This window comes from Trichosurus vulpecula, chromosome 4, assembly GCF_011100635.1.
Source record: "Trichosurus vulpecula isolate mTriVul1 chromosome 4, mTriVul1.pri, whole genome shotgun sequence".
In the NCBI taxonomy this organism is placed as follows: Eukaryota; Metazoa; Chordata; class Mammalia; order Diprotodontia; family Phalangeridae; genus Trichosurus; species Trichosurus vulpecula.
In genome coordinates, this window is record NC_050576.1 from 226946056 (window position 1) to 226968255 (window position 22200).

General features: G+C 42.1%; 1 protein-coding gene across 1 annotated transcript in view; it reads left to right on the forward strand.

Moving 5' to 3' along the window:
- ARHGEF26 (Rho guanine nucleotide exchange factor 26) overlaps positions 1-22200 on the forward strand; it is a 133322-nt gene that overhangs the window by 94307 nt on the left and 16815 nt on the right. The gene's annotated exons all lie outside the window — the stretch shown is intronic.

The following is a 22200-nucleotide window of genomic DNA, read 5'->3' on the forward strand; positions in this document are numbered from 1 at the left end:
TTTTTTCTTTTTCAAATTTAAGCCATCCTAAAATTTGAAACTAAATTATATCGAAGACCAATTCAAACCAATGGTGATATTACTTGAGCCTAATTTTCTCCTTCTAAATTTGGACCCAGTATCAGTAATTCTTGTGGTTGGAAAGAAGAGAAACCAGTAGGCTTACCATGTAGTTACATTTCTAGCTTCCTGTTTGAGTGCTGTGAACATTCAGCTTTCCAAGGGCAGGGTTGTTACCCTGAAAGACTATGTCACACTCGCCATAAAGAGCTTCACACTCACTCATTCCTGTATCAGTTCAGTATGGCCTGTTTCAGGATCTAAGAAACAGTATCTCACACCTCTATAGAGAGATAGCTGTGCCTTGTGTATCACCTTGCCTTGAAAACCCTAGAAAAAGATGCCACCCCAAGAAAGGCACAGTTGAAATGATGCGTCATGCTTTCTTTTGTACTGGAAGCGGGAGGATTGGTATCATTATATTGGCTCTTCCATCACTTATTCCTGAAATGTGGTATTACAGAAGGATCATACAACATATATACAGTCATTTTAATTTACATGTGAACAAATTTAAGAGGGGGGGGCTAAGGGACTGGGGAAAAGAAGTTAAAATGATAATTTGATAATTACCCTCAAGGAGTTCACATTCTGCTGGGAAGATACAAAGTAGCTTGGGGGAGGTATTAACAACTGCATCAGAATGTGGAGTTATCAGGGAAGGCTTCATAGAAGGGGGATCATCTGAGCTGACCAAAGATGAAGAAGTCATGGAATCTAAGATCTTGAAAGGAACATTAGGGATTATCTAGTCCAACTGCCTAATTTAATAGTCAAGGAAACAGGTCTGTAGAGCTGAGATAGCTCAATCAAAGTCCTAAAGTGCTTGACCAAAGGAAGATCACTTCTTACATGCTCCCTCCTGCTGGGTGATGATGGGTGACTCCTGAATGTAACGTTCTTCTCAAATGAGACCCAGAGCATCATAGAATCATAGATGCAGAGATGTAGGACACCTCAGAGAATTGGTCCAATGTCCTTGCTTTATTTATAGAAGAGGAAATGGGTTGGACAGTTGATTTGTGATTTGTCTGTGGTCATACGGGGGAGTAGAGATCTGAACTCAGGTCCCATAACTCTAACTTCAGTTCTCTTTCCACAGCCCCAGACTTTATGGGCCAATATGGTATATGTTAACTCGAACATATTTTTAATACATCACCTTATCATTAAATTTCTCTTTAAATGGCATTTTGCATCTTCATTGTCATGACTTCCTAGATTGAAAACAAGAACAAAAATTATTTAAAATTTTTCTTTTGCCTTCTCTTTTGTGGTTATTATAGAAATTAATTTTAGATAGTTGACTGCCCCATTGGAATTAAAAAAAAAAGCTAAATTAAATTTGATCTGCTCCAAAATATCCTAATGTGACAATGATAAACATTGAAATCACTGGGAAATTGTTTTTCTTACTTAAGAAAATGTAACTAAACTATCTCCAAGGAGACATTATTTCTTTTATCAGGGGATTTTAAATAGCTTTAGTAGCTAAGTAAGAGTTATAAACAAAGATTGGAAAAGAATGATACATTTTATGTTTCCGTGTTATTTGTTGGTTCCTATGAGATACTGTGATTCCCTGGCTCTGTGGAGAGGGATTTATTCAGGGGGTGGGGATGTAATTATATGTGTCTGGGCAAAAGTCAGAGTCCTCCTCCTGATATGTTCCAGCTGTTAAACTGTTAAAACTTTGGTTGTGTACCAAAGGGGCAAGTTAGTTTTTTTTTTCAGTCATTTCAATCATGTCCGACTCTTCGTGACCCCATTTGGGGTTTTCTTGGCAGAGATGCTGGAGTGGTTTGCCATTTCCTCCTCCAGCCCATTTTATAGATGAGGAAACTGAGACAAACAAGGATAAAGTGATTGTCCAAGGTCACACGGCTAGTAATTATCTGGGGTCATATTTGAACTCAGGGAGAGGAGTCCTCCTGATCCTAGGCCAACACTCTATCCACTGAGCCAGCCACCTAACTTCCCAGGTTAGTTCAAAAATATTGTTTTAACTTAAAAAGGTTAGTTTTAGTCTAACTAAAAAAAATAATGATAAAATCTTACATTGACAGCATAAATATAGGGTTTTAAACAACTAGTATGGATTATTTTTTTCCCACCAGTGTCCTACCTACGGTACAGGGATAATGCAGAGTTCTCTAAATCTGGACCTAAGGAGAACACGTTCTAGTAGGTTTTCCAAGTTACCTTGGCAAATACTGCCTGGCCCTGATGGAGACAGACCAGAACCCTGAGCCAAGAGCCTTGGGAATAGCAAGGCTTCCAGCCCAGTGCCCTCAGCCTTCATCCCCTTAGGAAGCAAGGCTTGCAGAGATGCAACCTGGGCTGGCTCCTGCAGGGGCTACAGCCACATCTATGGAAGACCCAGGAAAGGAAGCTCCTGTGTCCAATGGGTCACCATCAGAAAGGAAGGAGATTTTATTTTCAGAAACAACATCAATGAAGAGAGATTGCCATCTACTTTGCTGCTACCCTGATGGCCATGGGGCCTTTCCATCTGGCTTGCAGCTAGAATATGTTCTCTGTCTGATTGGAATGTGAGCTCCCTGAGAACAGGAACTGTCTCACTTTCCTATTTACATTGAGTTTTCTATTCAACTAGACTCTTCTCTCCGTGGTTAGCACAGTGCTTTGTATGCCATAAGCACTTAATAAATACTTTATTTTACTTAATAAATCCTTTATTCATTTACTGACTTAAAGAAAGGTTGAGACCTTCATTGATAGATGGAGCATCCACGATGGCAAAGGGACATGTTGTCTGTTGGTCAACAAACATTTGTTGAGCACTTAGCAAGCACCGTGCTAAGTAAGCACTGGAAAGCTGGGGAAACCGAGGCAAAGGCCTGGTCCTTTCCCTCAAGGAGCTTACATTCAAATGCAGGAGGCAGAGGAGAGGGGGGAGAGCATTCCAGAATGAGGGACAGACAGGAAAGGGTGTGGAATGTGGAGAGAGAATGCCATGGACAAGGAGCAGCCAGAATGCCAGTGCTGGGATCATGGAGTACATGGAGGGGAGTCAAGACCATATCAGCACCACCGCCATGATCCACCCTCACCTACTCAGTAATCTCCTGTGGCTCCCTGTCACCTCCAGGATCAAATACAAAATCCTCTATTTGGCATTCAAAACCTTTCTTAACCTGCCCCCTTCTACCTTTCCAGTATTCTTACACCTTACTCCCCTCCATGTACTCTTGGATCCAGTGACTCTGGCCTTCTGGCTATTCCATGAACAAGACCCTTCATCTCTCAGCTCCCGGCATTTTCTCTGGCTGTGGGTCCTTCATTCTTGAATGCCCTCCTTCCTTGTTTCTACCCACTGGCTTCCCTAGATGGCTTTAAATCCCAGCCTGAATCCTACCTTTGACAGGAAGCCTAGCCAGCCCCTCCTAAGCCTAGTGCCTGCCCTCTCAGAATTAGTTTCTAGTTATCCTGTGTATAGCTTGTTTGTACTTGTTTGTTTACTTGTTTTCTTCCTCATTAGATGGTGAGCTTCTCCTGAACAGTGACTATTTTTTGGCCTCTTTTTGTACCCCCAGCACTTGGTAGAGTGCCTGGCACATAGTAGGAGCTTAATAAATGTTTATTGGCTGACTAATGAGAATATTTAAATCATCTGCAACTGTTATTCTAGATATAATTGGACAGAAATGTCCATATTTAACCTGTTTTAAAATTGTCTTTCTGTTTAGATTTTGAGGTATCCTATTCTGTTATGCCTACCAGCATTGTTCTTTAAGTGATGTTATATCCTTGTATCTACAGTTGTGCATTTAATTATTTTGGGCTGAGACCAAAAGGTTTAATTTATTTGAATTGTGAGACTTCCCACAGGGTCACAAAGACCCTTTAACTGGGTTGGCTGCTGGCTTCTTTTATTTTAAACTAGAACTGGAATTTACATACCTTTGATGAGTAGTTTGCCATATTTCTCAGATAAGTATGTTGAGGCCGAAGTTGTTGAAGGCTTGGATGTATGCTCCTGGCGAAATTAGCCTGTAGATGCCAGATAAGGGGAAGAGCCTGAAAAATGTGGGATATTCATAATGGTGTTTACCTGAGCACTTAGGAAGGCATTTGCAAATGCTTTGCATGCCTTAAGCATCATTGAAAGAGATAACAGTGGTTAAGATACCTAGGGTGACTTAGCTTTGACCATGAAGGGAAGCTGAAAAGGGCAAGGTGACATTCATTAGTCAGTGTGCTGGCATGCTTCTGTCCAGTTGTGTCCCCAGACAGTTTGAAGTCTCATGCAAAAATGTAATGAAGGAGCCATAAGTATTTGGGAAAGATTTTTTTTCCATCCCCCAAAGAATAAATATGGGGGTTATTGTAGTAATAGTCATATTAGTAATGGCCAATCTTTATAAAGTGCCTACTATGTGCAGGGCACTGTAGTAAATGCTTTACAAATATTGTTTCATTAGATACTCACAACAACCCAGGAAGGGAGGTCCTGTTATTATCCTAAGTTTACAGTTGAGAAAACTGAGGCAAACAGAAGTTAAGTGACTTGCCCCAGGGTCACAAAGCTAGTAAGTATCTGAGGCCAAATTTGAACTCAGCCTTTCCTGACTTTGGGCTGGTGGTGCTCTATCCACAGTGCGTTGTAGCTGTCTCTAAGAAGATATATATTTCACCTCCAATTAACTCAATGCCTGGGGCCATCTCTAGTAGTCCTGATCTGTGTCTTGCCACTAGACCCAGATGACTCCAGGGGAGAGAGTGAGGCTGGTGACTTTGTACAGCCCTGCCTCACTTAAATCCAATTCAGTTGCAAGTCATGGCATCGCCTTCCTGATTTCACAGTCCTCTTCTAGCATGAAGTACAAACAACAACTCAGTGCCCCTTTCTGACTCATAAACCAAATAACCTCCATCACAGTCCTCCAAAGCATCCCGGAATATAAGAAGGTAGTGAATTTATCATCTTAGGAATTGGATCAAATATTGCTAAGTCCTATTAAGGGAATCTTATTGTGTAGAGGAGCAAGAAACCCAGCACCAAAATATGTTATTCAAATGCAGAAGTTGTAGCAGCTTTTATCTGGATGGTGAGAGAGAAGGGAGGTGTGTCAGATCAGGACTTAGAACTAGCCTGTTTTCCATTCTTTGTAACCGATCATTGGGCTACCAGACAGCTTTATATGTATTGGAAGCTTCATCAATGTTCCTGAGTGATTGGTGCTGACTGGATAGCCTTACCTATGGGAATGCCATTGAAGCCATGGTCTTTTGGCCTCCCTCCCATCTCTTCTTCTCTGTTATTTTTTTCCCTCTTTGCCTGTTCTGCCCCTCTCACAAGAAAGTGAACACCAGCCCCTCCAGCTTCCGCCACCCACTGCCTGAATGTAATTCCAGGCTTTAGTTGAGCTCAGCTGCCATGTGTCTTCAATAGTTTCCAACTGTCAGGGAGATTTTTATGGCTCCTGGGAAGAGTTTCTTGGAGGAAAAATTCTTACTCTTCCAAGAAGAGTAAGCTTTACAGTGACCAAGGCCTCCCTGAAAGAGAAATAGGACTTGCATGTGGCTATCTGGGCTCTCTGGGGAAGGAATTGTCTCTAATGTTTGCCAAGTGAAAGAAATATTAAATGGTTGTGAACTCCAGGACCATATGAAAGAGTCTGGAGAGCAAGCTGCTTCCCTGAGTCAGAGGCAGATGATATCCTGTGGAAAGGCCTTATTTAACAGAACTTAATTGGACCCAGATTTCATAATACTATTCTAGTCCCTTAAAATGCAGTATCAGAGGGCTTAGAGTTGGAAAAAAATGGGTTCAAATCCCAGACGTGACACTTAACTCTGTGATCAGGGGCAAAAGCCTCATCCACTCTGAGCTTCTGTTTTCTTTTATGCAGCATTCCACCTGATTCTCTGTCCTGGCAAGTTAGTAGGTCTTAAACCTTACAGTATTTATTATGGTGGGGAGACCACTGGGTGTCTATCTTTTTCTCCATATATGGCTTAGAAGAATTGGTTCACCCTTTATGAAATATATGCAAAAACATAACCAGATTTTCAAAATACGTTAACTGGGTATAGTGATAAACTAGAAATAAATGGCTGTAAGTATAGATAGTTTTTAGCTGTTTTGTTGTTCTTTAAAATTTCTTATTAATACCCCTGTCTCCTGGGAGTTACTTTTATCTCTTCCATTCTGGTGGAAAATAACAACCCTTGCAATAGACAAGATTTCTTTGTTAGTAAATGAGAGAATCAAGTCAAATCAAGAAGTATTTGAGTGTTTTTTTTTCTTGATGTTCAGTCATGTCAGACTCTTCATGACCCTACTTGGAGTTTTCTTGGCAGAGATATTGGAGTGGTCTGCCATTTCCTTCTCCAGCTCTTTTTACAGGTGAGGAAACAGAGGCAAACAGGGTGAAGTGACTTTATCAAAATGTCTTAACAGCTAGTAAGTGTTAGAGCTGGACTTTGAACTCAGGTCTTCCTGACCTAGCACTCTCCAAGGTGCTACTCATTTAAATATTTAACTATGCTAGGCTTTAGGAATACAAACCCCAGCAGAGACAGTCCCTGCCCTCAATGAACTTGCATTTTAATGGTGGAAAGATAACACAGAAAAGGAGGATGGGAAGGAACTCAGTGCATCAGGCCTCAGGGAGAAGAACAGAGTAGGAAAGGAAAGGAGTGAGCATGGGACTGCTCGAGGGATTTCCTCAAAATGGAGGCTCCAAGAGGATCTCACGAATCAGAAGACAGGACCACCGAGGCAGAGTTAGCTTCCAGAGCACATATACAAGATCTCTAACTATCTAAAACAACACCTGCTTGCTTGATGGAGGACAGCCTCAGATCTTGGAGGAAAATGAATGAACCAAAGCCTCAGTGGAGAAGAGGACCATGTAATGTCAAGAGTGAGGCGTTAAGCAAACAAAACAACAACAAAACTCCTCATGAAAGAGAGTTGTGCTGGAAATGGGTGACCAGGTCCCCTAGAGCCCTAGGATTGTGAGGTGAGGCACTGAGATAGTGATTGCCAAGATGAAGAAGTGGGGAGACCAGTGGCATCCTCTCAGGCACCCACATGACATGTCTGCACCCTGAAGCAAAACCCTCTTTGCCCCATGCTCATTATGGCTCTGGGAGTACATATGACTCCAATTTCTGCAGGATCCTTTCCAGCCTCGGACCAGCCTTAGAATATGATCATGAAATATATAATGCTCACTTTTGCAAGAAATAGGCCTACAAGTTCGGCTATTTGGCATATGAATATTCAGTAAATCATGCTAAGGTTTTGCAAGTTGTTATTATCTATAAGGGAAAATTGGAAACTGCTACTAAGCATATTTGCCAATCTATATTTGGCCTCCACTTAGGAGGGTAGGGAAGCCATTAAATTCCGTTTTGCGAAGTTTCCTTCCTGCAGAAATCTAAGAAAGAAGATTTTTTCACTTCCTGACAACTGGCATGTCATAAATATTCCACAAATAGGGGGCTGACTTGAGCCCGAGGGCATGACAGGTTTCCATGTTGAGAGTATATTATTTTCTTTTTTATTGCGTCTCACTAAGACATGAGATTAGAAGTTTCGGGAACATAAGTTAAAACTTGTACTCAGAGGTAAAGAGGGTCCAAGTTGCTAGAAGGGTCTTGGTGTGGAGCACTAAAAAGGCTGGCCCTGGGCTGGAAGCCAGGACCCTGAATGTCTGTTCCTAATCCAGCCCCTCATGCCCTGTGTTCGAATCTCTGGGTCTGCGTCTCTTTGGCCATAAGCTTGACCAAATAAAACTAGCCAACATGCAGAGTGGCTTGGCTTCAGACTCTCTGATTCATTGTGATTCTTCTTGTCTGGGGGCAAAGCTGTGGGAACTTTGCCAAAAATTATATAGACACAGAAAGTCAAAAGGCTTATTCCCAGTGCTTGGCAGAAAATAAGTAATTAGTAAATGGGGGTTATCAGTCTTGACCTAGTTAAGAGACTTTCAGCCATTATCTTTGTAGAATCGTAGAATTGGAGTTGACTTTGGAGGTAGTAGGACCAGAGGATTATGGTGTTAGGGTTTAGAGGCCGGTGAAGTCAGAGGAAACTGAGAGTAAGAAAAAGGTTAAGTCATTTGCTCAGGTCACACAGCTCCTAAGAGTCTGAGGTAGGATCTGAACTCAGGACCTCTTAAATCTGAGCCCAGCCCTCAATCAATTCTGCCACCTGGCTGGTCCAACCTGTGCCTACAGCATCAATTTCATTTACCACATCCCTAATAGGTGGTCATTCAACTCCTCCTCAAATACCTTCAGTGCTAATGAGCTCCTTCCCCTTACTCCAGGAGACAGTTCATTCATGTTTTAATGGCTTTAACCATTATGAATTTTTTTCTTATGGTGAGCTAAAACGAAGCTTTTAATTATAACTCCTTGCAACTCCATCAATTGTTCTTAGTCCTCACCTCAGGACCTAAGCAGAATAAATTTGTTTTTTCTTCTATATGTCAAGTATTTATGACAGTTACCATGTGTTTTTATTTTTTTCAGATCTATGATGTTTTTTATCAGTCAATCAATCAAACATTTATTAAGTGCCTTCTATGTGCCAGGCACACCGCTAAGCCCTTGTTATGGGAATTCCCAATGAGAAGAATGGGTACCATCGGCAACTTCTCATCTTAGAAAGTTTCAGGGGGGCATTGAGAGGTTAAGTGATTGACCCATGGTCAGACAGAAATGGGGCACAGACCCAGAGGTATGAGGCTATTAGCCCACACTGCCTCTCACTTTGTAATCCTTAAACCCCACTCTCTACACATGAAGTGGGGTTTTTAGAATGAAGCCTGCTCTTCCCCAGTTCTTTGCAGCTGTGACTTCTCTATTAGAGCTGAGTGGCGCTGTCCTTCTCAGAACAAATGACTTCGTCATGAGGCTAACTTGAAGTAATCTCTTAAGTTGATAATGTCCAAGTTTAGATTTTCTGAGAAGATTACACTTGGTCATTCCTCCAGCCAAAGGATTTTGAAATTCAAGGCAGTGAGATTAGACAAAATATGGGGAGAGGAAAAGGAGAAAAATAGAGTATCTAATTTCCTGATTTCCCTTCCTTTTCATGAAGTCTCTTGACCAATCTTTTTCTGATATTGATGAAAATAATGAAGACCGCACTTTATTTTTTTTAAATCATGTGCATGTTGAATGAACAAAAAAGATGGATTTTTGTGGACTGGAGAAAGCTATCACTGGCCTGGGAATCAGGAGTTTTTACTGTGGCACTTGGCAGGTGTGTAACCTTGGGAAAGTCACTTAAGCAGCAAGGTTTATTAGAAAGGGCTAGAAATCTAGAGGCAGAGAGCCTAGGTTCACATACTGCTTCTGACGCGTCCTACCTAGAAGACTTTGGCCTATGTTGCTTCACCTTTAACCCCAGCCTCAGTTCCCAGATGTGAAATGAGGGACTTGACCAAATGATCCCCAGGTCCCTTCCAGCTCTAGAGCTGTGAAGCTGTGAGCATTGATCAACCCATCTAGAGTCGTTACACCATGTACCTCAGGCACTTAGTCAGCAAGTGTTTAAACAGTGCTTACTTCATGCTGGCCGCTGTGCTAAGCTCCAGGATGAGAGAGAGAGGGAGAGAGAGAGACAGAGAGACAGAGAGAGAGACAGAGACAGAGAGAGACAGAGGCAGAGACAATCAGTCCCCGTCCTCAAAGAGCTTACATTCTAATGGAAGAGAAAACATTTGCCTATGTAAGCATTATAGAGGATGGGGGCGGCCGAGGGAGGGGGGGGGAAGGAAGTCATTGGGAGGGAGAGCATGAGGCTCAGAACTAGGAGGACCATGAAAAGCTTCCTGTACAAGAAGGTGAAGCTTGAGCTGAGTTTTGAAAGAAAGTAGGAATTCCAGAAGGGGTAGGATATTCCAGCCAGCGGCGCAGCCTGCAAAGGCTGGGAGTTGGAAGATGCAGGGTCTTCTGCAGGGGACAAGAAGTAGCCAGTATGGCTTGACCCGAGAGTGTATAGAAGGAAAGAATGCGTATGAAGAAGAGAAAGGCAAGATGGAGCCCCAGGGTATTGTGTGGAAAGTGATCTCTAAGCCTTGAAGCCCTTATAATGTGAGAGATTGTTAAATGGGAGCTCTTAAGAAGACTGAAAAGATATATCACATACCTGCAGATTTGGACGTCAAAAGTAAACACCAAAATTAATCTGACTCATTTAACGAGATGCATGATTGTTGATAAATGGGTCTCAATGGTAAACCATTCACATCAATTAAGATAACGCCAACTGGCCAAGACTCACACTTCTCTAGTGGGTTCAAGTTTACTAAGAGCTTTCCTCACAATAGCCAGGTGAGGAAGATGCAGCCAAGTCAACATTTCCTGAGGCAGCTACTAGATGGGATAATTGGGGACCAATTGTAGAGGGAGAGAGAGGGAGATTGAAAGACTTCGTGCCACTGTTCAGCCCTCCCCAGATGCAGTAGGCCTGGCATCAAGAAGACCTGAGTTCAAATTTTACCTCAGACACTTACTGGACAAGTCACGCAATTTGTGTCTGCCTCAGTTTCCTCAACTGCAAAATGTTGGATGATAATAATAGCACCTGCCTCTTAAGGCTGTTGTGAGGAGCAAATAAGATATTTGTAAAGAGCTTAGCACAGTTCCTGGTGCATAATAGGTGTTGAATAAATGCTTTTTCCTTCCTTCCTTCCTTCCTTCCTTCCTTCCTTCCTTCCTTCCTTCCTTCCTTCCTTCCTTCTTTCCTTCCTTCCTTCCTCTGTATCATCCAGAGCATAGGTTCAGGGTTCTAGTTCCTTGTAGATGGGGACTATGGAGGTTTAGGGCCAGAAGGACAACCTTGTCATAGCTAAAGCTGACATCTAGTCACAGTAACATAAATTTAGAGGTCTGAGGGGAATTCAGAGGTGGAATTTGACTGTAAGTTGGGGATTCTTAACATTTTTTTTTGTTTCAGGGCCCCCTTTGGCAGAATGGCAATACCTATAAAACGCTTTCTGAGAATCATGTTTTTAAATATATAAAATGAAATATATGATTACTAAGAAAACCAATTATATTGAAATACACACACACATGAAACAAGTTCATGGACCCAAATTAAGAACCCTTTGGTCTAAAGTTAGTGCTTTGGGGAAACAGACATACAGGTGGTAAGAGGGGTAGGGGAGAGAGGGAGAAGTTTTGAATCCCTGCCTTTTGGCTAATCTAATGTTCTTTCCACTACCCTAATCTATGACATTTTTCCCCCAATGAAGTGTTTCAGGCAGCTGCCCACTTTGTCTGCAAAGCCTTGGAGATGAGTCTCTTTATTGCCATGAATGTATCTGAGAGAAAAATTCAGTGAGGTGCTACCAGCTAATATTAGATCTCTCTAGGAGCTCCCCCCCCCATAATTCCTGTTTGGCTCTTTCTTATTGAGGAGGGCATATTCTTGGGTGGTTGGCTTATAGAAGCAGCTATAACAGTAAAAGCTTGGGTCCTGGTTGGAACAAGGCCTGAGGGCAGCAGCCAGGGCCTGTTTGAACCCATGATTCAGGAGAGTTTCTGTAGAGATGTAGTTTCTTGTCAGGAATCTCCTCAAAATGGACCACAAAGAACTGCTTACCCTATGAGTGAGTCTTATTCAGTATTTGTTCCATTTCTTGCAATGGGACACCCTTGCTTTGGTAAGCTTTCATCATGGAGGTGGTTCTGAGAAGGTAAGGAAGCCTAAAATGAGATATAATTGTTTGTCTTTGCCAAACCATGGAGAACCTCTTAAAAATGAAATGACAGTGTGTGAAATTCAAAATGAGGTCATTCATTTTATTGCTGGATTTTTTGTTGCCTTCCTAGGGGCTGAGAGAGAGAGAGAGAGGCAGACAGACAATACTGGATGGATGGATGGATGGATGGATGGATGGATGGATGGATGGATGGAAGGACAGACAGACAGAAAAGTAGCATTTAGGAAGGACTCACTCTTCCACAGCACTGTGCTAAGTCTCCACCTTAAAGGAGTTAGTAAAAGGGAGTGGGGAAATGGAAGGATGGGAGTGTGCATAGTATCAAGATGGCCAGCAAGGAAGCGTAAGTCTTGGCCAGAAGAAGTGAAAGCTCATTTAGCTCCAGTCTCCCAAGGTTAGGGGTGGGATGGAAATAAAGATGTGCCTGGTGTTGAAGAAGAGGCAAAGATGGGTGGGATAGCTCACAGATGAGAAGATGGCATCCGGTTTCCAAAACTCTCTAGATCCCAGAACACTGATAAATCTGATTCACTGATCTGACTCATTCACTTTGAATGAGCCATTGTGCTTTTAACAGAATGTTAGCCACTTTAAGGACACAGTGTTCTTTCTATTGGGCTTCTGAGAAATGTCTTCCCATGCCTTCCCCAATCATCTTCACAGATTCAACATGGGAAAGACGGAGCAGCATGTCTAAAAACGACTCCCCTATTCTAACCCCAGTAGCTCCCTATCAGCTCTAGGATCAGATGTAAAGTCCTGTGTTTGGCACTGAGTCTTCCTAACCTGCCCCTCCTACTGTTCCAGTCTCTTACAGCTTACTCCCCGCCCTCACCCCCCTTTCCCCGGCACATACTCTGGGAACCAGTGACATTGGACTTCTTGTTATTTTCCCTTTAAAATACACCTTTCATTTTCCTTCTTGGGGAAGTTTCACTGGCCTGTCCCCCCATGCCTGGAAAACTCTGCTTCCTTATCTCCTTATCTTGTCCTCCTGACCTCCTTCAGCTAAAAAATCCCACTTTCTGCAGGAAGCCTTTCCTTAGTGCCAGTGCCTTCCTTCTGATGATTATCTTCAATTTACTCTCTATATGTCTTGTTTGTATATAGTTGTTTTCATGTTGTTCCCCTTTAACTGTGAGCTCTGTGAGAGCAAAGACTGGTTTTTTTTCTTAATATTCCCAGCCCTTAGCACAGTAGGTGCTTAATACATGTTTATTGTCTGACTGGAGGTTTTCATAAATTGCGGGTTCAATGTCTCAATAAATATTTATTAAGTGCTTACTTTGTGCCAGGCACTATGCTAAAGGTTGGGGAAATGAATACAAGCAAAAAGTAAGACAGTCCCTGCCCTCAAGAAGCCCCCATTCTTATGAAGGAAGATAACATATGAGGAAAAGAAAAAAAGCATTTATGTAGAGCCCACTATGTGCCTGGCACTGTGCTAAGTGCTTTTCTAACTATTCTCTCATTCGAGAAGGGAGGTAAGTGCTATTGTTACCCCCACTTTATAATTGTGGAATTACAGCTGAGGCAGACAAAGATGAAATGACTTTCCTGTGGTCTAGAGTCTAGACACAGCTAGGAAGCACCTGAGGCTGAATTTGAACTCTCGTCTTCCTAAGTCTAGGCCCAGCGCTGTATCCTCTGTACCACCAGCTGCCTGAAAGGGGCAGGTGAGACATGAGTTAATAGTGTGGCCAGGATTAGGTAGGTTCTATAGCCACCATACTCTGTCCTAGTCAACCACATGCTTTAAAAAGGACGTTGATAAATCAAAGGGATGAGCCAAAGATGAAGGGCCCCAAGATCATCTTATATGAGAATCACTTGAAGGAAGTGGGAATATTTGTCCTGGAGAAGGTGCAGACAAGACATATAGGCCAGTATTTGAGCAGTCCCTCTCTAGTGTGGTGATTAAAAAGGTTTGGGAGACATAATTTCTGAGTAATTTAATCATTTCATTAATAGGGCCAGCATGTTATTAATCAAAGGATGGTCATTTGGTCCTCTCTCTTAGACCAAAGACAATCATGGTGGTAGGCTCATAGTCCATATACCCTCCAAAGAGTAGGTGTTCCTGAGGGGTGGCAGTCAACTCAGATTAGTTAAGATGATGGGCGGTGGGCTATGTTAAAATGATGGGCCACCAGTCATTTTTTGACAGACTATCTCTATACCCAGCCTTGGGCAGTTTATTCAAAGAATTTATACCTTATCCAAGCCTTAGCAGAGCACCATAGCTATCCTGCCAGGGTGGAGTCTTAGTATAATCTCATTATCAGCAAAGTCCTTCAAGAGAAGGAACTCTTAAAATCCAGACTTTAGGAAAAAATGTGGGGGAGGACTCTGGATATCCCCAAACCATTGGTTATTAACAGTCATTTCTGTCACTAGAAAGGGGGAATAGATTTAATCCCCTTGGCGTTAGAAGATGAAATAGATCTAGGTTCTATGTAAGGAAAGCCCTCCTAGAAACCTCACAGGTGTCAAAGTACAGTGGGCTGCCTTAGCATACAGTGGGCTGCCTCAGTGTCTGGGAGGGACCCCATAGTTGGAATTCTTCAAGCAAAAACCTGGATGACCAGGTGGTTGTCAAGGGGATCCTTCCCCAGATCGTGCTTGGATGAGACAGAGGTACTGGGGGCCCTTCCCATTTGGAGGGTCTGCAAAGTTGAATAGTTGGACCAGGTAGTCTCCAAGGTTCCTTTGTACTGTCACAGGGTTCTTTGTTTGGCATTTCTGAATTCACAGAAAATCCATCCCAAGCCTTAAATTGACTGCAGTTATTTGCTTTTTCAAGTCCCTTGACCCTTTGTGCTTTTTGTAAATTGTTGCTCACTTTAAGTACATGGTATTCTGTTGGGATTTCAAGGAATGTCTGACTGCCCAGGTGATTGCTCATGACTCAAACCCTGTGAAAAACCAAACGTTCAGAGTTCTTGGTCTTAAACTTATGAACTCGAAGCATCCACATAGTCTACTTTCTGAGCTCCCCGGAAGGGAAGATCACCCATATGGTCACAGGGTGACCAAGGACGGGGGTCATAGATTCAGAGGCTCATAGCTTTAGAGCTGGAAGGGAGCTGTGAGGCTATCCATTTAACAGGTGAGGAAATCAAGGTAGAGAGAGATTAAGTGACTTGGCCAGGGTCATCTAGGTAGTGAGTGATACAGGTACAGATACAGATTTTGTGAAGACAGGACTTGCACCAAGGTCATCTTGACTCCTCTAAGTCTTGTGCTCTCTGCAGCAGAGGTCTGAGGAATCACAGCCATGGTGGCGATTTGATGACTATAACCAGAGACAGGTGGAAGGTATGGGTAGGCAGATTTCAAGTGGACTTGGCTGGAAGGCTGGATAGTTTGAAGGTATGTGAAGGTGGAGCATGGTCTGGTTTCTAGTTCTAGCTAGTGGGGGGGGGAGGGGGGGCCCACCTAAGTGGATTAGTTTTAGTCAATTATTCCACAATTATCTGGTCTGGGATCTAAGACGGAAGGTCCAAAGATTAGTGAATTCATGTGAATCAACGTAAATGGTGAACTTGGCCTCTTTGACCACTCAGAGGTCAAGCTAATTTCTCAATAATACTGGCAAGTGTTTTATCCCATCAAGTACATAAGGTAATAGGTAAAAATACCTAAAAATTATATAACACTTGCTATATGCTAGGCCCTGTGATAGGCATTTTACCGATACTTCATTTGCTCCTCACAACAATCCTGGAAGGTGGGTACTATTGTTATCCACATTTTACAGATAAGGAAACCGAGGCAAACAAAGGTTAAATGACTTACATTGATCACAGAGCTAGGAAGTGACTGAGGCTGACTCCAGGACAGCTACTGTGTTGCCACTCATTACAGAGGCTAGGTGGCTGATGCCCTGATGGTCTGATTTCAGTTGCTGTTTACAGACATTTCCTCACATTATGCGGTAAGTGGCTCATTTCTGAGTTTAGAGCTGGAATTTGCATTTGCTTTGGGAAATTTACCAGCTTGGTGTGTGATACAATGGAAAAAATGATGAATTTGAAATAAATTATGGATTTGGAGTCAGAGGACCTGGGTTTTGAACCCAGGGAGAATCCAACAAACATTTACATTCCTACTATGCATAAGCAATGATGCGAGGCACTAGAAATTGTATCTCAAAAGTTGGGCTGGAAGTTGTTTTCATCCCAGAAATCAATGGTAGGTAATAAGACCAGGTTTCCTTTCATTTGAGGATGTAGTTGTGTATGTAGACACATAATTGTTTCCAACCACCACTTGTTGGTTTTATTCATGTGTTCAAAAAGAGAAAAGGAAAAATGTAAAAAAAGACCAAAGAATTTATATGTAGTATTTTGAAAAAAATTGTGCTGGGTCCAAAAGGCCAATACATGTTGGGTTACAGTTTTGTTCCCAATAAAAAGAACTTTGTAATTGTCAGAAAATTGACTGTTACAATTAATTGATCTTCCTTGCTTATTATTGTTTAGTTTTTCAGTCTCGTCCAACTGTTCATGAGCCCATTTGGGTTTTTTGGTTTTTTGTTTTTGTTTTTGACAAAGATACTAGAGTGGTTTGTCATTTCCTTCTCCAGCTCATTTTACAAATGAGGAAACTGAGGTAAACAGGTTTAAGTGACTTGCCAAGGATCATTCAGCTAGTAACTGTCTGAGGCAGAATTTGAACTTAGGTCTTCCTGACTCCATACCCAGTACTATTCACTGTGCTACCTACCTGCTATTCTGGCTAATGACCCCCAAGAGTTCAGTAAATTGAATATAACTGAGATTTACTTGGAACGAATTAAGAACATTGGAACACATTGGGGCCATCATTTTGAACACCTGCGATGGAAATGTAGAAGGTGATTATGGAGGTAGGATCAAAAATCAATCAAGAGGAAGTTATTCAACAACCTCTTTGTACACCCATTACAAATGGGAGATATCGAGAAGCACGTGAATGTCTCTAATCTCAAGGAAGTTCAGTTTTAGATGTGGGAGCTAATACTGCACATAGGAAATATTAATTCATAATATGTGCGTTGGTAGGTGAAGGCCTGGATTTTGTCCATGAGTGAAAGTCTTAGGTGACAGACTCAACATGCAAGAAAATGAATGATAAGTAGCATATAAGTCACAGACATGAAGTGCCAAGTTCCACCAATGGTGGCTAGATGGTCCAGCAAAGCCTAGTAGAGTAGTTAGGGTTTGTGGTAAGCCCAAAAGGATGGGTAGTGGGGAAGGCATTGTCATCAGGTGAAACAGCAGTAAGCAAAGGCACAAAAGGAGAACGTAGCAAGGCATATACCTTTGGGATGGTATTGATTTAGCATTGAAGACCAAAGGCTTCATTTAGAGGAGGAAGAGTTGAGATTGGAAAGGTGGAATCCTAGATTTAGAGCATAGAGTCCAACCTTCTCATTTTACAGATGAATATACTGAAACCCAGGGAGAAGAAGGGTCTATAAGCATGAAGCACAGTGCCTGGCACACGGTAGGCACTTTAATAAATGTTTATTAAATTAATTAATCAATTGATTAAACATCAGAGGTGAGAATTGATTGCAGTGCCTTTGGCTCCAGCACTAGGGCTCTGTCCATTGTACCACACCGATGAGGGGTAGGTAAAGCAATGAGGACTCACCAAATGTTCTCAAAATTTAGCTAAAAAAGAATCAAGAAAGAGAGATTGTAGAAGTTGGGGAGAATGGCCTGAAGGCTGTTGTTACAACAGCAGAGCCTGGTATCAAAAAGTGATTAACAAATAACATGGGTATTGAAGACAAGAAATAGCAATAAGGCCACTTTTGAAATTTTGGTTTAGTTTGGTTTCATCAACTGAGAACCTTTAGGTTTTTTCTTTATTCTGAAAATAAATTCCAAATAAAATGAGTATGTTTTATATAAAACAGAAGATTGTGAATTGAAACTGAGTCTCTCTTATGTTTTTCCTTTGAAGTATAAAATAAACTCAATGTATAACTTTTGAAGTATAAAATAAACTCAGTGTATAACTTTCAAAGCTCCTGTTTATCTCTTTCCTTCTGTCCTTGCTTTTTTCTCCTCTGTGCATTTTTCAAAAATTTCTCAATCACCCTTTTCTTTTTCTCTCTTTTTTGTCAACCCTGTCACAATTTTCCTTTCTCTCTTACCTCTTACCCTCTTTATAAGAGTTTTCTTTTTCAATGGGAGGGCCCCTCTTACCAACCCCCCACCCCAATTGAAAAAGAAAACTTATAAAAAGTACACATAACCAATCCAAACAAATGTCCACATCAGCAGTGTCAAAAAAAAGTTTGTGTTCTTCTGCACCCTGAGTCCATCGTCTCTGTCAGCAAGTGGGCGTCATACTTCATCATGGGTCCTCAGGGATAGTCATTGAACTGATTGAAGGACTGAAGTCTTTCAAAGTTGTTTTCTTTACCGTGTTATTACTTTTGTTTAAATTGGGCTCTTGGGTCTACTCACTTCATTTTTCATCAGTTCATGCAAGACATCCCAGTTTCTCTGAAAGTTTTCTCTGCATGATGTTTTGCAGTGCAATAAATTGATGTATCATAATTTATTCAGCCATTTACTGATTCCTGGATACCCTTTAGTTTACAGTTCTTTGCTTTAAAGAAAACATTGGTATAAATCTTTCTGTATGCCTGGCTCCTTTCTCTCTGTCTTTGATCTCTTTGGGCTCTGGGCCAATAGTCATATTACTGGCCAAAAGAGTGAATTTTGGCGTATGGTTCCAAATTCTCAGCTCCAACAACAGTGCATAGGTGTACCTGTTTCCTGCATCCTCTCCAACAATTTTCATTTTCCATTTTTCACAACCTTTGCTGATCTGATGAGTATGAGTTGAAAACTTTGAGTTGTTTAATTTTCATTTCTCTATTTATTTGCGATTTGGAGCATTTTTTTATAGGGTTGTTGAGAGCTTGGATTTCTCGCTCTAAAAACTGCTGTTCTTTTCCTTCAATTATTTATTGATTAGGGAATGAATCTTTTTTTCTTACTAATTTGAATCAGTTCCTCATATATCTTGAATAGGAAAGCTTCATCAAGTGGGATAATACTTATAAAGTTCCTAGCACACAACAGGCATTTAATAAATGCTTGTTCCCCTTACCTTTATCAGAGAAAATTGTTGCAAAGTTTTTTTTCCCCCTAGAAATAGGGAAGTTTATGGAAGAGGGGAGAGATGAGTCTAGGTTTGTTTATTTTTTTTCTCCTTTAGTTTAGGTGACAGTGGAACCTTCAAATGGAAACAAGTATTAGAAAGTAGTTGGGTACGTGTAAATAGAATTAAGATGAGAGGAAGGGAGAAAGGAAAGTCAGCTTGTTCAAAAAAATTGTAGTGAAAACATAGATAGGAATAAGATAGCTGCCATCAAGAGAAGGAGAGTCACTGAATATTTATTCGGGATAATGGAAACCTCATCATATTTCAAAGTAAAGGGGAAAGGAGTCAGTAGAGATAGTGAGAGAAATTTAAAATATAAGAGAAAGAGAAGACTTGACTAAACTATTGTCTTCAGGCCATACACTGAAAGTTAATTTTTGTTTTAAAAAAATCAACCTATTTTCATTTTTATTTAAAAGTCATTCTGATAAAATTCCCATTGCAATTGAATAGTATAATATAATAGGGAGCTGGTCTATGTGGTATTGATGACTTCAGTGCTAATGACTTATTACTGTAGCACTAAAAACTATTGACTAGACTGTCACAAATAAGTGACTTCTCTGGTCCTCAGTTTCCTCATCTGTAAAATGAGGGGATTAGCCTTGATCACCTCAGAGTTGCCTTCTAGTTCAAAGTCCGTGGTCCTACAGTCCAATGGGGACTGACTGACCCACAAGAGGCAGTGTTTAGTGGGGCTGGGAAGAGAACAGTTCCAGTGCTGGTTCTTGGCTAATTGTGAGGTTGGCAAAGCTTCTAGTCAATGTCTTCCCATTTCCTCTTTGGTACTCTTTCTTTCTTCCTTTGTGGTGCCTCTGGCGTCCTCCCAACTGCTGTTGCCCGCCACGCGCCCCCCCCCCCCCCGACCCCCCCCCCCCATACACACAAAATAACCTGATATTTAGAGGCAACACGGTCCCAGGGAAAAGAGCACTGACTGATATCAGAAGACTCGTCAAATTCCACCTTATTCCTTATTACTTAAGAGACCTTATGAGGTCTCTCCCAATCCCAGCTCTCTGTGCCCGTGAGTGTGCTGTGTATGTATTATGTGCACAAGCCGTTTCCCCAGGTGGAATGTGGTCTCTGTGATGGCAGGGATAATTTCATTTCATCTCTGACCTGCCACTGTGGAGAACATCCATCTTCCTTCCCGACTGCAGTCATTCTCTATCAGGGCAGTTCTCCTGACCGAGCTCACCATTGCCAGGCACTTCTTTTGGTCTCAGTAGAGACCCCAGTGTCTGTCCAAGTGAGACAGCGGTGGGCTTATTTATATAAATCTGACGCTGCTGCCTTCAGGGCAGCCGGCTGCTTTTCTGAAGCAACTGGTGTGGACGGACAGCTGGTGAACTTGGAGGCCATGCAAGACAATCAGAGGAAGTTACCACACAAGCTTCTCACTGAAGGGAAAAGGGACTTTTCCACTGGCCTCTTTCTTTCTGAGCAATTCCATTTCCTAATTACATGACAAATTGTTTCAGAGACTGTACGCCATCTGCTACTTCAATAAAGAGAGGTCAACAATGTAAAGATGAGGAAGTCTAATGAGCAATTTCCCCCTGAAAAGAGTTCTCTTCCCACTCAGTCTAGCTTGCTGTATTTGGACATGAATGGACTGGCTAGAGTGGAGAAAACCATCATGGCGGCAGAGGACTTGAATTCAGGAATGCCATTCAGGTGTTCTAAACCAGGGTGGAGACCCTGCCACCCTTTGTCTTCTCTTTAGTATCAATGGCCAGGTGTAAGTACAATGGAATTTATAGATTCCAAGGTGGGAGACGTGGCAGGTGTTGGCTGGACTCTTTACACCTTTTGTAAAGTGACTAAACTGTTCTTTCTTTTACTTAGTAGCTGGGGTAGGTAGGGCATCATTTTACTGGATTATTAGGGACCTAGGATTTGTGAGGGTGAATGAATGAATGAATGAATGGGAGGTAGGGGTGTGTGTGCGTGTGCATGTGTGTGTGCATGTGCGTGTGCGTGTGCGTGTGCGTGTGCGTGTGTGTGTGTGTGTGTGTGTGTGTGTGTGTGTGAGAGAGAGAGAGAGAGAGAGAGAGAGAGCGTGTGTGGTGTGCTGGCTAAGGTTTCACATTTTTTACTTTGTGAGATTTGAACAACAGCCAATAAGGATAAAGAAATAATTACTACCGTTATTATGAAAGAGATTTCTTTTTTTCTATAATGAAAGTGAACTTTTCACCTGGTTTTAGTTTGACATAATCCTAGAAGAACTGAATAATGCCTCCAATGATAAAAATCACTTCCTGGGATCGTCAGTGTAGAATCGTTAAAGAATGTTCTCTGTCACTGTTTTTTAAAATTTTGAAAGTAAGACCACAGAAGAAAAATATCCTTTTGAGTGACTCAGAGACGTTACTTAGCCCATCCCAAAGGTAATCTGCCTTAATAAGCCTCCTATCTGCAATACACCCAACGAGGAGCATCCAGGGTGCCTGAAGAGCCCTAGAGAGGGGATCTCACTACCTCCTTCCCCCTGACCCCAGTAACCTTTTCTACTTTTTGACAACTCTAATCGCTATGGAAATTTTCCTCTGCGTAAAAGATACCTGTGCCTCTCTGATGCTTCCCACTGCTCCTCATTCTGGCCCAGGGGACCAAATAAATTAAATCTAATCCTTCCACCTGACTGCCCTCCAAAGGCAGCTATCATGTTCCCCTTCTAAGTCTTCCTTTCCTGATAAACAGGCCCAATTCCTTTAACCATCCTCTCATGCCATGAACTCGAGGCCCTTCACCCTCCTCGTCATGCTCTGCTGGACACTTTCCAGCTCGCTGATGACCTTCCTGAGATGCAGTGTCTAGAATTGAATGCAGCATTTGGCCTGATGAGGGAAGAGGACAGCAAGTCCCTCACCTCACTAGTCCTAGACATCGCATCACTTAAAGAAGGCTGTTTGCTTGGGGTGGAATGCCTTGTTGCAGAAAGTCAGTGTTTATGGAGAGCTGAACATGGGGTAGAGAAGATGTAGGTTCAGATCCAAGCTCTGAAACTCATCAGCTTTGTGGGGATGGGGGTGGGCATGGGCATGGGGATGGAAATGGAGATGGAGATGGGCATGGGCGTGGGGGTGATGATGTGTCACTGAACTTCCACTGGTAAAGTAGGTCAGCACCTTCTCAGCAAAGTAGGGTCTTCAGGGGTTGCCAGAGCAGTGAGTGGTTGAGAGCCAGCTTGGTGCCTGGGAGGATTCACTTCTCTCTAAGATATGGTTTCCTCTTTTTTAAGTAG